This window comes from Charadrius vociferus, unplaced genomic scaffold, assembly GCF_000708025.1.
Source record: "Charadrius vociferus isolate BGI_N301 unplaced genomic scaffold, ASM70802v2 scaffold885, whole genome shotgun sequence".
Taxonomy (NCBI): Eukaryota; Metazoa; Chordata; class Aves; order Charadriiformes; family Charadriidae; genus Charadrius; species Charadrius vociferus.
In genome coordinates, this window is record NW_009648594.1 from 194,871 (window position 1) to 209,193 (window position 14,323).

Sequence of the window (14,323 nt, forward strand, 5' to 3'; positions counted from 1 at the left end):
AAGAGCGGTAAGGGGTGCAGCGAAGGTAGTGCGCGTAAAAGCGGCTCCTGCACGGGGGAACAGGACAGCAGAGAAGGTCGGCTTCTCTGGCGCTTTTCAGCACTTGGCGTTAGCCGGTGACTTTTTCAGGCAGCGATGTTGAAGTTTGCCGTGTCCCTTCAAGTTTCTTTTTGCTAATACAGAAGCTATGTATTTCTAAATTTTGGTCAGCATGTCTTTAACCTAGAGTCTCTATCGTTAATGTTTTATAAGCACTTTGAGAGATTTTGGCATGCTTCGTTTTACTTTTCCAGCATTGATTTATCTTTAGCTAGCAATGAATTTTGGTTGGCATTGATAAATCATTGGGCAACTCAGAAAAAGTTAAGAAAAAAAGGTGGATAAAACAGCAAGTGAAACCTTCAGGGTTAAGAGCTCGGTTACGGGAGCTCAAGGGATGCAACAAAATGAGAGTCTGATCTGGCACCTGGCTTTTGGCAGGTACAGACAGGTTGTCCTGATAGTCGTTCTTATTGTGGGACAAAGGGATTTCTCAGAGAGTACTAAACTTTTTGAGAGTTTGAACATGATAACCAACACTGTACATTTCTTATAGTTTGTGTGATGTGTAAGAAGACTTCTCTGAATGTGCATTAGTATCTTAGGTGATTCTGTAAAAAATGAACCTCACGTACTCCTTCAAATTCTTTTCCAATAAGGAGAGGCACTTACGGGGCTGAGAGAGCTGCCAAAGGGTTTTGGATGCTCAGCATTACCATTTGCAGTTCAATTTACTTTGGCTATACGATAACTGTGGAGATAATCATTCCGTGTAAAATAGCCATGCATGAAAGGAATACACTCGGGGGGGTGTGTGTAATTACTTTATTAAGCAAAAGTAGTGATCCGGATCAGTGTTTTTATTCCTTTTGACCTGTTCTTCGGCAATTTGACTGTTCCCTGAACTGTTTTAAAGCCGTGCACAGTCTGTGTGCGGTGTCACGAGAAACCCTGAGGCACTGTTGGTTTTCGGAAGGAGGGAGAGGGATTATCTGTGGTTCTTTTTTATGAAAGTTGTTTTCACAGCATTGCTAATCTGCCTGATGAAATATTTGACAAAGTGTTGTCCCTCTCTTCCTCCCCTCTGAGAAAGGTTAAATGGAAATTTAGATTAACCGGGGAACAACTTTATTGGCCATATGACAAAGCAAAGCATCTTGTTGCTGAGGTTAGTAACTGTAGTTTGGAGCAGCAGAGAGTGGACTGAAACTTTTGCAAGCAGATGATTTTATGTAGTCCTCAAAAACATGGAAAAAAGGGGAATGGAAAGGCTGTAGGTGAGAACTGAAGGGTGAAAGATGAACAGTGCGAGAGGAGGAAGTCTTTGCTGAAGGGGGAAGCAAGGTCCGTGGTCGGAAGTCCTCACTGTGCAGGAGAAATGATGCCCGCTGCTGAAGCGCTTCTAGCGCAGGAAATTGTAATAAAGTGACTCAGGTAATTTTTAATTGCGGCAAAGATCATCCTTAAAGTTAACAAAAGTAAAAGACACCAGCAGCTGTTGGGAGGCTGTATGTGACCCTGTCAGCGGGCACCGAAGACGGCTTTGATCTATACTAGGAGTACCCTCGCAGAGTTGAAGTTCATATGTAGTGATTCAAAAGAGTGAAGATGAGGGACCCAGCTACAGTGTACATGAAAAATTTATGCCTGCGATCTCATTGTCTCCACAGGGAGAAGAATTAAAATGAACACAAAGCATGTTTAAATACCGAGTAAAATGTACCGTCACCTCCTTTCAGTCTTCAAGCTACTCAGGGCTCAGAGCAATGTTGCTTGCCATTGGAAATCTTGGTATTATCTTTTATTAAATAGCATGAAATTCTGAGGAAACTTTTAACTTGTTCGGGTTTGAACATTTACCTGGCTTTAGACTTAAGCCAATGACTTTTTGAGGGGCAGGAGTAAAATGTGAGTTTCGTGGACAAAAAAGAGAAAGAGCATTGTTTGGAACGTTGATGTGAGCAAACAAGTTTTTTTGGAGCTTCTCAGTGGTTTGGAATGTTTCATGACCTCGAGGAGAGGGATTTGTGGGCGGCAGGCAGCCCAGCTGGGCGCGGGGATGGGATAGAGGTGGCCGGGGCATGGCTTTGCCGGCCAGCCACCGCACATCTTGTGTTGTTCAATGCCCGTTTCTCAGGGCAGTATGATTTTATTACCGGGGCAAGCTATGCAAATGATGTCAAAATGTAAAACGTATGTATGCATGTAGGCATGAGCTAACAAAAAGTCTTGGAGTGGGCCATGGGAGTTGAAGTTTTGAAAAGAGAAGAAAGTCCAGTGAAACAGATCCCAGTCACACAGATACATGTGTCTGAGTGAGGACAGTTAATTAAAAAAAAAGTATCCTCTAACACGAAGTGGAAGGTCAGTAACGTGTTTGTTTGTAATCATGCTGGTATTGCATTCTATGTTTTTTTTTTTTTCCCAAAGGCAAGTACATATATAAAGATGTGTTCAGATGAGAAACATTTGTTTACAAGTGTGCACATGATAAAAGTTCCACCGAGCTGCAGAACTGAAGGGCTCTTCAACCCCGGGAGTGTGCCCACTAATCGTAGGTCAGTAAAGCCCCCCTGAGTATCACTAATCCCGATTCTGCAAAAACTCACCTTATGTGGCTGTGGAAGCTATTTTATTTATTTTCCAAGTTAATCCAGCTCAGGGCTCGAGTGGCAATAGCATATCCTCTTAAGTGTAGGCATGCAAGCTCAATGTGGACAGCTGTTTTAACATTCCTGGCTGGAAGTCCTGCTCTCAAAAAACATATTTGATGCTTATACATAGTCTCTTGGCTGCCTACACTTAAGTCCATCTGTCAGGGTGGCACAGCGCCAGTTTACAAGGTGGTATGTCGTTTTCAGTAGGACAAAGGTGCCAAGCCGGGATGGGTATTTGGGCCGCCTGCATAGCAATGTGCGAGCTCACTCTTCTGCGGGATGTTTCTTCCTTGTGAAGGCAGTGCCACCTCCGGGTCCTCCTGCCCCTTAAACCTGGCGGTGCTTTGATGCCCTGATGCTAACTTTGAGAAAATGTATGACATCAGGCTTGGAAACAAGTCGCTATTATAACAGGTGCCTAGGAAATACAAGAACTGGCTCCCTTAATCACAGATAATCCAAAATGGAAGTTGCGCACTTTCTGTAAAAACTGGGCAATCACTAAGTTGTCTTTGTCTGCTTCTAAAGTCCCTCTGGTCTGTGCTTGGCTGTAGTGTGGCATGTCTGTCATCAGCTGCCCAATGTGTGCAGGTTCCCCTTTTAGTTAATTAATTGACTTAATTGCAATTTAAGTTGGAGTCAAATTGGATTTCATGAGTCTCATTTTGTACTGTTTGAACTGGTGTTTCTGCTGCTCGTCAAATTCTAGCACTTAAACACAGTGCATTTTTTCTGGGTTGTCTTTTGTTTTTTTTTTTTTTTTGGTAGGGATCCAATAGTTTGCCTTGAATGTGAATTCACCTTGTGATTGTATCATGAATTTTAAAAGCAGTTCCTTACAACTAACTGTGGCACTTGTAAATGAAAGTTTTATTAGTGGCATTACAGTGCTTGAATAATTTTTAAATATTTTGCTTCTTTTGCAAATGGGTGTTATAATAAAAAAGGAATTTACTTTGAAAATACATGCATAGGAAGACAATGTTAGGTTTTACTGAAATATTGCATTAATGAAAATATATGAGCATTCAGTACCCCTAAAAATGACTAGTGGATGAATTAGTAATTGTGCTAAGAATATTTTCGTTCAGTTTCCAGAATGCTGTAGACTGGTTAGGATGTGATATGAGAAAAGGGTCTAAGCCATTTAATTTCATGCAGAGTCTCCATAGTTTTGGGAATAAACTGTAATTACAAAATGCAAAGATAAAGCTTTTATGACATAAGAGCTGAAAAATTGGATAAACCTGTGTAAATGGGGTTTGTACAGATAATGGCTTGAGAGCCAGGGAAGAAAATCCTTTCCTAACCTGGAAAAAGAATAAATATTTAGACTAGTTTGAAAAATGTTTTGGACTCTGGCTTTGTTTTCATGAGGATCATTTGTGGGTTGCTGTTTCTAGCATTAGGTAAACCATTTCACTGTGACAATACTCTACTTGGAAATCACCTTCTTACCAGTGTTTCACAGCTGGATGCTCTGTGTACCCCTCAGGTCTTTTACAGACTTCCACAAAACCTGTATATAAGTATGTATGTTGATTGTATTTACTGTATTTCTAGTTAAATTTACCCCTATGTCTGTTTCCCACCTGGAAGGAGAGGGCAGAAGGAGTAGTTTCACATACTCTATCAGAAACCCACCACTTCTGCCTGCTGTGTCCTGGGGCAGAGTGCAGCTGCTGGGTGAGTTGGGTCTCCATAATGCACTGTTGCCTGGATGTTGGCATGGGAAGCGCTGGATTTTCATGCTGCTGCATTTGATTTGTCTTGGTCTGGCCACTTCTGGGGTTATGGATGCCACTGGAGGACAGGGCACTGAGGGCATTGGGTCCTCTGTATGGATGCTGCAAGATCACTGAGGTTTTCCAAGGCAGGATCAACTTTCTGGCTGAACTGGAGAGACCGTCTGGAAGCATTGAAACGTCTGACCAGCATTTCATTTTATTGTCATCATTTAGTCTATGATCACTTGTGGTTTACATTGAATGTGCCTCCTGCTACCCGATATCTGAGAAGGCTAGTTTCCTACAGGGTTTTTCTCAGCATTGGTCCCTATAGTTGGTAAACCCTGCAGACATAGTACATTTATTTTTACAACGTGCCTGTGAGGAGGGAGGATTTTATGAATCAAAAAATGAAGCAAGAGGGCACTGAAGCCGAAATCGGCAACAATGTTCACCAGCATTTTTTTTATTGCTTGCTGTGTTTCCCTTGTAAAAGAGTAGCGTGCTGAGCTTATTCCTCAAAACACAGGGTTTTAGTTTATCTGAGTGAAAGTCACATCTTGGGTTATCCACTAAGACTTGGCCCATCAGCAGTCCTTTTTGTACAAACACGTGGTTGCTTTGCACGCTGAGCCGGGCAGAGCTGGCTGCAGGCTGAGCGCCTGTGCTCGCTGCTGGGCACAGAGAGCGTTTTGGGATGCAGGTGAAGTGACTGTGGGTCTGTTTGTGCGTATGCATTGTGCTGTTTTCCCACACAGATGATTTAGCACACAGAGGGTTCAGTATTGTGCTTCTATGGCGTTTCTGTAACATCTTTTTTTTTTGTTAAAGTGCTGATCAGGCAGTTCCTAATAATTTTTTAAAGTAGCACTGTGCAGTTTTATTGCCCTTTCCTATGACTGAGGAAATAGAAAGATAAATTTTACTTTTCTTCTCCACTTCAGTCTCCTGCTCCATAGGTGGACTGATATATTTTTTTTTTCATAGTGTAGTCCCAGATATAGTTTCTTTAGGCATTTAGAGAAGATGGGGTTCTGTGTCCGTGTAAGTGGTGTGTGCATACAGTGAGTTCAATGAAAGGCGAGGGCAGCCTTTCCTCTGAAGTTTTCTGCCTGTGGGATTTAATGTTGTAAGTGATACACCTTCACTTGCCCTACCAGTGCTGTGTTCCTTAGGGATGCTTTCTGCATCTCTTCTGTTGTGTCCTTCCCATCAGCTATGTCATTGTTCACAAGCAGCTGTATTGACAAAGCATTGCTTGAAGTAACTGGCAAAATGTGCTTTGCCCTTCTTAGGAGCAAAGCAAGAAGAGACTTATGCAGATACTTCCCTGATTGTTTCTTTACTTTTCTATTAAAGGAGAAGAACTGTGTTGGATCAAGGGGTCTGAAGCCCACTGAAGTCTCGGGCCCAATTCTTTTCTTTGCTTAGCATTTGTCAAAATGCTTAATGTTTTGTTTCTGAGGCCGACAATGCCCTTTTCCCCTGCTGGAGCTTGGGAATGGTGTTTTCTTGGAGAGCAGCTCCTTTTTTCACTAGCGGGCTCTGCTGCAGGGCTGGTTTGGGCAGACAAGTGTCTGAACCTGCTGCGGTCCCTGGAGAAGCTTGGAAACTTAGATGTGAAAGCGGCCTTTAAGTAGCTGCTTGTTTGTACCTTCTCCCAGGAACTGAAGGCTTGGGACCTGGTGTCTGATTACCCCGGGGCTGGAAACTTTAGCTGTCTGCTGGATACCCTGACTATTTTGTAAAGGGTCAGGATAACTACTCCTGTTGCAAGTGGATTAGAGGTGCTTTGTGTTTCCTGCATTTTCCCTTAACTTTCATTCAGTGACCGCCTCACCTGGGAGGACTTAATTGCTGTGAAAGTGCTTATGCAGTCAGAAGAGAGGAGACCAGATTTCTCTCTACCATCATTCAAAGATACGTAGGTTTCTGTCTTGGCTGCACAGGGAACATGGGCAATTATATAAATGAGGCTCGACCTGCTGTTTCATCCTGAAGGCCAGCATCTAAAAATTCTGATTTTTAAAGCAGATGGATGGATTTCATCCATCGATTTTAAAAGAGCAGAAAAGCAACGCAATCATATTAGACTCTTTAGTCTCATGCTCTCCTTTTAATCCTATTTTAAGTCTTTTTCACCCTGATAGCACTTTTAAAACCCTTGTTACTTGGGAAGCATGAACTCAGTTTTCCTTTTTTGTTGTTTTTACATGCCTTTCCCATTTCTTTTGAAAACAATTGAGAAGTTACCATGCAAAAATGGCACATACTTCAACTAGTTCCCTCTGGCAGTTGTTGCCTCTGCTGACTGTAGGGGTCAAAGTAAGCGTTAGCTCTGGTGCTGCTGATGGATGGGATGGTGCCATGTGGATTCTGAGGGCAGGGCAAGCTGATCGCCTGTCTTCCATTGCCAGAGCTGTCAAAATTTCAGCTCCAAGTCCAAGGGTGCCTCTGCAACTTCCCCTCAGCAGCTACGGGGGATGCTGGGAGTCGTTAGGGCTGTAAACTGAAGGTGCTGAAGCGGCAGAGTCGGAAGAGGGAAATGTTTTCCCCGGGGAACCTGAGGAAGTGAGGGCTCTGCACAAGGAGCAAACAACTTGTGGTTGATGAGAAGCTCAACATGTCCTGGCAATGCATGCTTGCAGCCCAGAAAGCCAACCGTATCCTGGGTTGCATCAAAAGAAGCGTGGCCAGCAGGTCGAGCGAGGTGATTTTGCACCTCTACTCCATTCTGGTGAGACCCCACCTGGAGTACTGCGCCCAGCTCTGGAGTCCTCAACATAACAAAGACATGGACCTGCTGGAGCGTGTCCAGGGGAGAGCCACGAGGATGATCCGAGAGCTGGAGCACCTCTGCTATGAGGAGAGGCTGAGAGAGATGGGGCTGTTCAGCCTGGAGAAGAGAGGGCTCTGGGGAGATCTTATTGCCGCCTTGCAGTACCTAAAGGGGGACTACAGGAGAGCTGGGGAAGGACTTTTTACTAGGGCATGTAGTGATAGGATGAGGGGGAATGGCTTCAAACTGGAAGAGGGCAGGTTTATATTAACCATTAGGAAGAAGTTTTTCACTTTAAGGGTGGTGAGGCACTGGAACAGGTTTCCCAGAGAGGTTGTGGAGGTCCCATCCCTGGAAGTTTTTCAGGCCAGGCTGGACGTGGCCCTGGGCAACCTGGTCTAGTGGGAGGTGTCCCTGCCCATGGCAGGGGGTTGGAACTCGATGATCTTCAAGATCCTTTTCAACCTAAACCATTCTATGAATTAAAACAACAGTCTTCAGGTGCCAATGAATTCCTCCGAGTGCCACTCTCTCAAGCTCCACTTACTGTTTCTCATGTCTTCCTGCATATTTCCTACTTTCCTACCACGAGGTGTCCTTGCCCATAGCAGGAGGGTTGGAACTAGATGACTTTTAAGGTCACTTCCAGCTCAAACCATTATATGATTCTATGAACTTCTGAGTCCTGGTGTCCATGCTTTTATTCAAGCACTGTGGTGCTTTTACCACGGCTCAGTTGGACTATCTGGCCTCATGGGCTGGAGCTAGCAAAGTTGTGACAGCAGACAACTCTGCAGTGTGCATACAGCATTTCACTTGTGTCAGCCAGATCCGTACCCCAACTCCTTCCAAGTGCCCAGAAAAAAAGAGGACATTTTCCGTGATGGGAAAGAATATAGTCAGCATCCAGCAGCACACAGAAGTATGGTCTGTGTCCCGCTTTGCCACTGCACAGTTGGGAGTTTGGGCATCTGTTGTGCTGTCACAAGGCCAGAAATTCAGACACACTGCATGGTGTTAATGGGAGAGCTAACAAACCCGGGTCTTTCCTCTTCCCTTCTTTTCTGCCACAGGGAATTTGTTTTTACCTTAGAAATGGGGAAGTGCAAACACAGAAACTTGAGTGCATTTTATGCTTCCATTAGGCCTGATAGTCTAATCTCAAAGTATTAATTCTCATGTAGGTAAACAGCTTCCTTGGCAGCAAAGACAAATTACACCAGTGAAAAACATTGTACACTGGTATGAATTACATTTCATGGTAAGTTTGGAGGAGATGCAGTCGGAAAAAAATGTATATTTTTACCTGTAATTTGAACAAGCAGATACAAAAATTATTCAAAGAAAATAAACATGAACTGTATCATGTGAAATACTTGCAAGACAGTACTTTGTGTTCACTAATCATATGCTCCTGTGCTGTTCCTCTTTGATTTTCTATTCCATTTTCAGTACAGGTTCTTTTTAAGCAGCTTGCATTCTTTTCATTAGCTTGCTGGGCTATGTTTTGGTTGCTCCCATTCTTTTCCTTGCATATATTGATATTAACACTTTCTTTGGCTTGCACCATGCGCAGTAGGACCTCAATCTGACTGTTACCCTCTGCGCCTTTTACCTTTGGTGCTTATAGGTTGAGAATGAAAGCTTCAAGAGTGTCTCAGCATTGATTTTCTTAAAATCCAGTGCTGCTCTGAAAACAGCTACCAGCTCTTCCGTTGTTTGAATTTAGTAAGATGAGTATATCTTCTCATAGGTGCTTTGCTAGCCATGGAATGGCATTTGCTGTTCCACGGTTGAGTTGTAGTTTACCCCAGTCTTTGTCATAGATTTGTTCACTGTAGGTGAACCTTGTTGACTTCACGTGTCCTGTAGGCACTCAAAGGTGCTCGTGGGCTCCTGAAGTCAAGTGCTCCCAATGACACCTTAGTCTGGTTCTGCTTTTTATAGTCCCTGGTTAGATTAAAAACTAAATACCTAACCTCCCCAGAAGTCATTTTAAGAGATGCGTTTTTGTAGATAAACCACAGTAGATAGTGAAATAGTAGTGAGCATGCTGTGGTTGCTGCTAACCTGTAATTACTCATACAAAACGTGTTGAGCAAGCCTCATTTGTGTCTAAAAATATCTAAAGGAAATACTCTGTAAGGTATTATCTGGTGTTACTGTGTGTTAACCTTTCCCTGTACTTAAAGAGAAATTGCTGTATTCAGCTGAGCTGTCGACTCAGTAGATTTTGCTATGCGTAAGACAACAGAAAACACTACCTTTTCCACCAAAGGTCCCAAAGAAATGAGCCCATAGGCTCGCAGGTCAAACCCACGTGGAATTCATGTGCAGAATCCCCTGATGATGCTGGTTAGGTGGGTTTTTTCAGTTGAAGAAAAAACAGAAAAGTTGAAGGAAAAGGGGAGGTTTAGTGCCAGCGGTGTAGGACTGGCAGCGCCGCTTTGGTGTGGGCTGAGGCAGTGGGGCGCAGAGCCAGAAGGGGCTCTGGGCCAGGGGGCACCTCCTGGGGCCAGTTCCAGATGGAGTCCATGGGAAAGGCTGAAGGTGCTGCTCTAAGTGTCTGTGGAGTCCAGGAAAGCCCCTGGCAAGGCCGGGCAGTTTTGGAGATGGAGAAAACAGAGAAGCTTTGCTTCTGCTTACACTTTTGTTGCCCCCCAAGCTCAGCATTTCCCACTTTTGCTCGATGTTCCTCTTCATGCTCTTCATCGATCGCTGCCATTTCAGTAGCTGGAGTTTAAAATATAATAACAAAATAGTTTGCCACTTTGTGATTTTTAATCTGAATTTATGTTTCGGTTTGCTACTTCATCCCTGTGAGGGAAGAAGGGGTTTAATAGAGAGTGTAACCTTCTGGAGTGCAAATAGATTTAGTAATAACCCTCTCATTTCAAAAAGTAAAAAATTCACAGAAGACCACTACATAATCTTAGAGTCCATAATTTCTGTAAAAATGATGAGCAATTTATATCAACTTGATTTAAGACAGCTGTCTAGTGACAGAAATAGTGAGGGAATCCCTAGGGAAATTTTATAGTCATGGAGGAATACAGGTAACACATGAGCTTTTGAGTCTGCAATCTGGTAGTGCTGATGCACACAAATTCAGACATTTATCTGGTAAGTTATATAATTTCCTAAGAGAGGAATTTCAGAAAACTATGTTTCATCTGCTAATAGCATGACTGAGGAAGTGGATTTTTGGGGTTGTCTGAAACAAGTAGATGTTAGTTTGTTACCACACCTGGAGGTCCCCTTATACAAGGAGAGTAAAAGGCTCTAACTCAGCACTGCATCACTGTAATGTAGTGCTGTACTGTAAATAATTTTTCAAAGGCAGAGCTAAGGACTGAATTGATGCTTGAAGGAAGAGCTGTACTCTAAATTATAGTTCCTAAGTAGCAATTGCACTCTCTTCTTTTGTGGAAGCTCTGTATATTCATTGGCCTGAGTGACTGAATATTTTATTGGTACAGTGATCATAATGACAAAGATATAACCGGCCAGTGTGAATTCCTTTGGCTAAAGAAGCAAAGTCAGCAACGATATCCATATGTTTACTCCCATGGCTTCTCCAAAAGCTCTGGGAGAAGGAAGATGAGCACTTCTGAAAGAGTACTCTGTGCATTTAGGAGTACCTGTGCACCTGAGCCTATGCTGTGACCTTTCTTCATTATCTTTTGCTTCTTGCCTTACTTGATATTTGCTAGCAATTGATTTTTGGTTTGATTCGGACATATTTTGTGCTTATTGAGTTTATGGGTTATGAGCTGGAGCTCCAGCTTTGAACACTCATAACCCATAAACTCAATAAGCTCCAGCTTTAAACACTCAGGAGCAAGTAGAGCACAGACAGCAAGCAGGGAGGCATTTCACCTTGAAAGGCAAAATAAAAAGAGTTGCTAAGGCTACTGTACCCATGCATTTGTGATAATTAAAAGAAGATCAGCCTTCTATGAGAAATGAAGTAAAACTGATTGACTAGTATTTGCCAGACCAGCTAATGGGAAAGGAGCTGAAAAAAGCTTTTAAATCTGGTGAGTTGGAAGCCTTGCATACATATATGCCTTCTCAGCCTGCAGTAAGAATAAGAGATTCAATTTACCAGAGAAAAATAGAGGAATATATGAAGTAATATAATTTTAGGTGTTCCTACACTGATGTCGTTAGAGCAGCTATTACTCCTTTGGGGAAGTAGTAATATTTTAACTGTTCTGATACGGTAAAAATGAGTTGTTTATGACTGGATAGATCTGTACTTAACTTCCCTTCATCCTTATTCCCCTCTTCATCCTCCCCTGCATCCCCACACTCCAAATTTAAATCCTACAAAACGAAAAGCTTACCATGGGTCTCATGCAGTGTAATGCTTTCAGGAAGCCCCCATGTTTTAGTTCGTAGAGTTGTACTGTATATTTATGCATATCTTGAGTATTACAAAGGCTGAAGAAGGGATCTATCATATGTCACAGTTTCAGGATATGTGAGAAATGACATCTCATTGTTTGCCCAAGTTGGCATATTGAGATCTTTTGCTAACTGTTGGGTCAGGGTAGACCAGTTTCCTGTAGGAGAAAAAGATGTAACGGGTACAGACAGTGAGAGGGCTGCTGAATGGTCACAGTAGAAGACTTTCATAGGCATGAGGTTTATATTAGCAGAAAGGCATCCTACACTATGAGCCAGCTGCTTTTTGTTTGAATTGTGCCTGACAGGAAGAAACTGGTGTAGTGTATTAGGAACGTAGCGAGTTTCCCTTGTCTAGTTTAACAAGATGCTCAGATCAGTTATTTTCTGGTCTAAGCATTAAGGTTTCTCCAAAGTACAACTGCTGGGCTAAGCAACTCTTCCAGTGCTGGATTAATCCCAGTTTGCGTGGCCTGTCCGGAGACATTAGAAGAATTAGTAGCATAGCATTAAAAGAGACTGTAGCGTAACCCTTGTGACTGTGTCACAGAGTCCCTGGATGCTCTTAGGATTGTTATCTGCTGCTTTTCTTTTGAATCAGGATACGGAGTGTGAGGAGCAGAGTGGTTATTTTTGTATGCAGAGGACTGAAAAATAATACAACAATTCTGCCCGTAATTTAGGCTGTATTGCATTCCTGTTAAATTAAAAGCAAAAGACTTGTTGACTTTTTTTGCTTTTCCCCATTTTCTTGAGTAACAAAATGGTGTGGAGCTCGGGGAACTGACAGCTGGTGGTTTTCTAATGTGGGAGATTTGACTTGAAGAATATATGTGTGGGTGTGATGATACGAGGCAGCCTTTTCGTACAACCCCTTGGTGATGTGCTGTATACTCTTGTTATACACAGTGCCAAAATAGACAGTAATCCTCTTACGGGGGATTGTGAAGCAAGTAATAATAGAGCACAAGTCAGTGCCATCAGTTCAGAGCTGTTTTTTTCATAAACATATTTGTCATTTATATCTCCTAGATTCCTTAGTACTTCTTAATTTTTATATTAACTAAGTTGTCTCTTCAGCTGGAAATGTTAATGTTTCGCAATCGTAATGTCAGCTGCAATCACGACCTTTCTATTCATCTTTCTAATTGATGCACTAGCTTTAAAAAGGCCACTGAGATTTTGAGTTTTATAATTCAGCTCATTTCCTGACATGAAAAATTCAGCTGAAGAAAAAACGTAAGATCACTTAGCCTGCATAAAACGTTTCAACTGTCTTACGAGGCACCCTGAAAAGATCTGAAGCAATCAGAGTTACTATCTGCAGGCTGTTCATCCCATTTAGAAAACATGAAGTTGGCTGCTATGCAGCAGGGCAGGCATGATAAGCGCGTGCTGGAGGAGAGAAGCAATTAGCTCTCCAGCAAGCGCAGTCAGAGCAGAAAGGAAGGTCTGGAGGCGTTTAATTAATACTAATGCTTTTGTGCTTATGGAGGCCAGAGTCATGATAGGTTACTGCTGCCTTGGTTTTGTGGTTCTCAAGTCTGGCCTCTAATGAACATTAGATGCAGAAAAGCTTGGCAGAAAAGTTAATAAATCACAACTAACTGTAGGCACGTTCATATTCCCCCTGAAGATAATGAGGTACACCTGATACTGAATGGGAGTGGGGTCCAATCTGTAATGCTTTTTCATTTTTAATCAGATAACAAGTCCTCTTGGGATTTTTGTACCAAATTTATTTAAGTAATCTGAAATAATGAAAATGCCTGTTGTTTATTAAACATTTCTCAAGTCACCAAACCAATTAGGGAAAAATAAAACAGAGTTTCTTTTCCATTGTGAAAACAGTTTAAGCACAGGTTTCATTTTCATTAATCTGAGTTTGATGGCATAAGCACTTTTGATAGAAAAATGTTTAGCCATCAGTGAATATTTATTTGCATAGCTCGATATTTTGAGATGCATTTTTGCTGTTTTGTTTCCAGTTCTTACTATTCAACTTCCCTTCATTCTAGGGTGGAAAGTACATGTAATGTCCCTGTTTGAAGACCACTGTCAGTGTACCTCCTCTCCCTCCTGTTTTCATCCAGTGCATCATTCAAGACATATTTAGAGTCCAGGAGGCTGGAGAGTATGAATTTTTCCATTTGCTCCCTCTGAGAATACCAGTTCTGTGGCTTCAGGTTTACCTGTTTTGACATTTTGTAAATGTTTCCCTGATGGGTTTCAGCAGGGCGCATTAATAAAAGGACGGTCTCTGTGATGATTTACTGTTTGTGCAGGAGCACTAATATAATCCAGTTGGAGTTGTACTTGTAATCAGACAATTTGGATAACTGTAAGGGGCCATCTACAGACTTTTCAGTTTTGTTTAGAGATTGCCTGTGTTTCGGTAACCCTACCTCACCTCTTCTACCGATGGTTATCTGTACAAACACCTTTATCGTTCCATTTTGGGAGCAAACTTCCGTATCAAATTGCATTTAATATACTGCACTGATAGTATGTTTCTACATATATTCAGATTTTGCAAGTATTGTGTGATTAAAGTATTCTTACTGCACATTACTCTATGGTCTAAGAGTTGCATATCAAGGTAGGGTATACTTCCTCCATGGAATAAATCAAAAGTACTGGGTTAGAGTCACAATGTTTAATGATTATTTATGTCTCAAGAAAAAAGCTGAACAGAAACATTTGGATTTAGC

General features: G+C 42.2%; 1 protein-coding gene across 1 annotated transcript in view; it reads left to right on the forward strand.

Annotated features, from left to right (window-relative positions):
- Positions 1–14,323, forward strand: part of SLCO5A1 (solute carrier organic anion transporter family, member 5A1) — a gene marked incomplete at its 5' end in the record, with an annotated part of 79,847 nt that overhangs the window by 783 nt on the left and 64,741 nt on the right. The window lies entirely within an intron of this gene.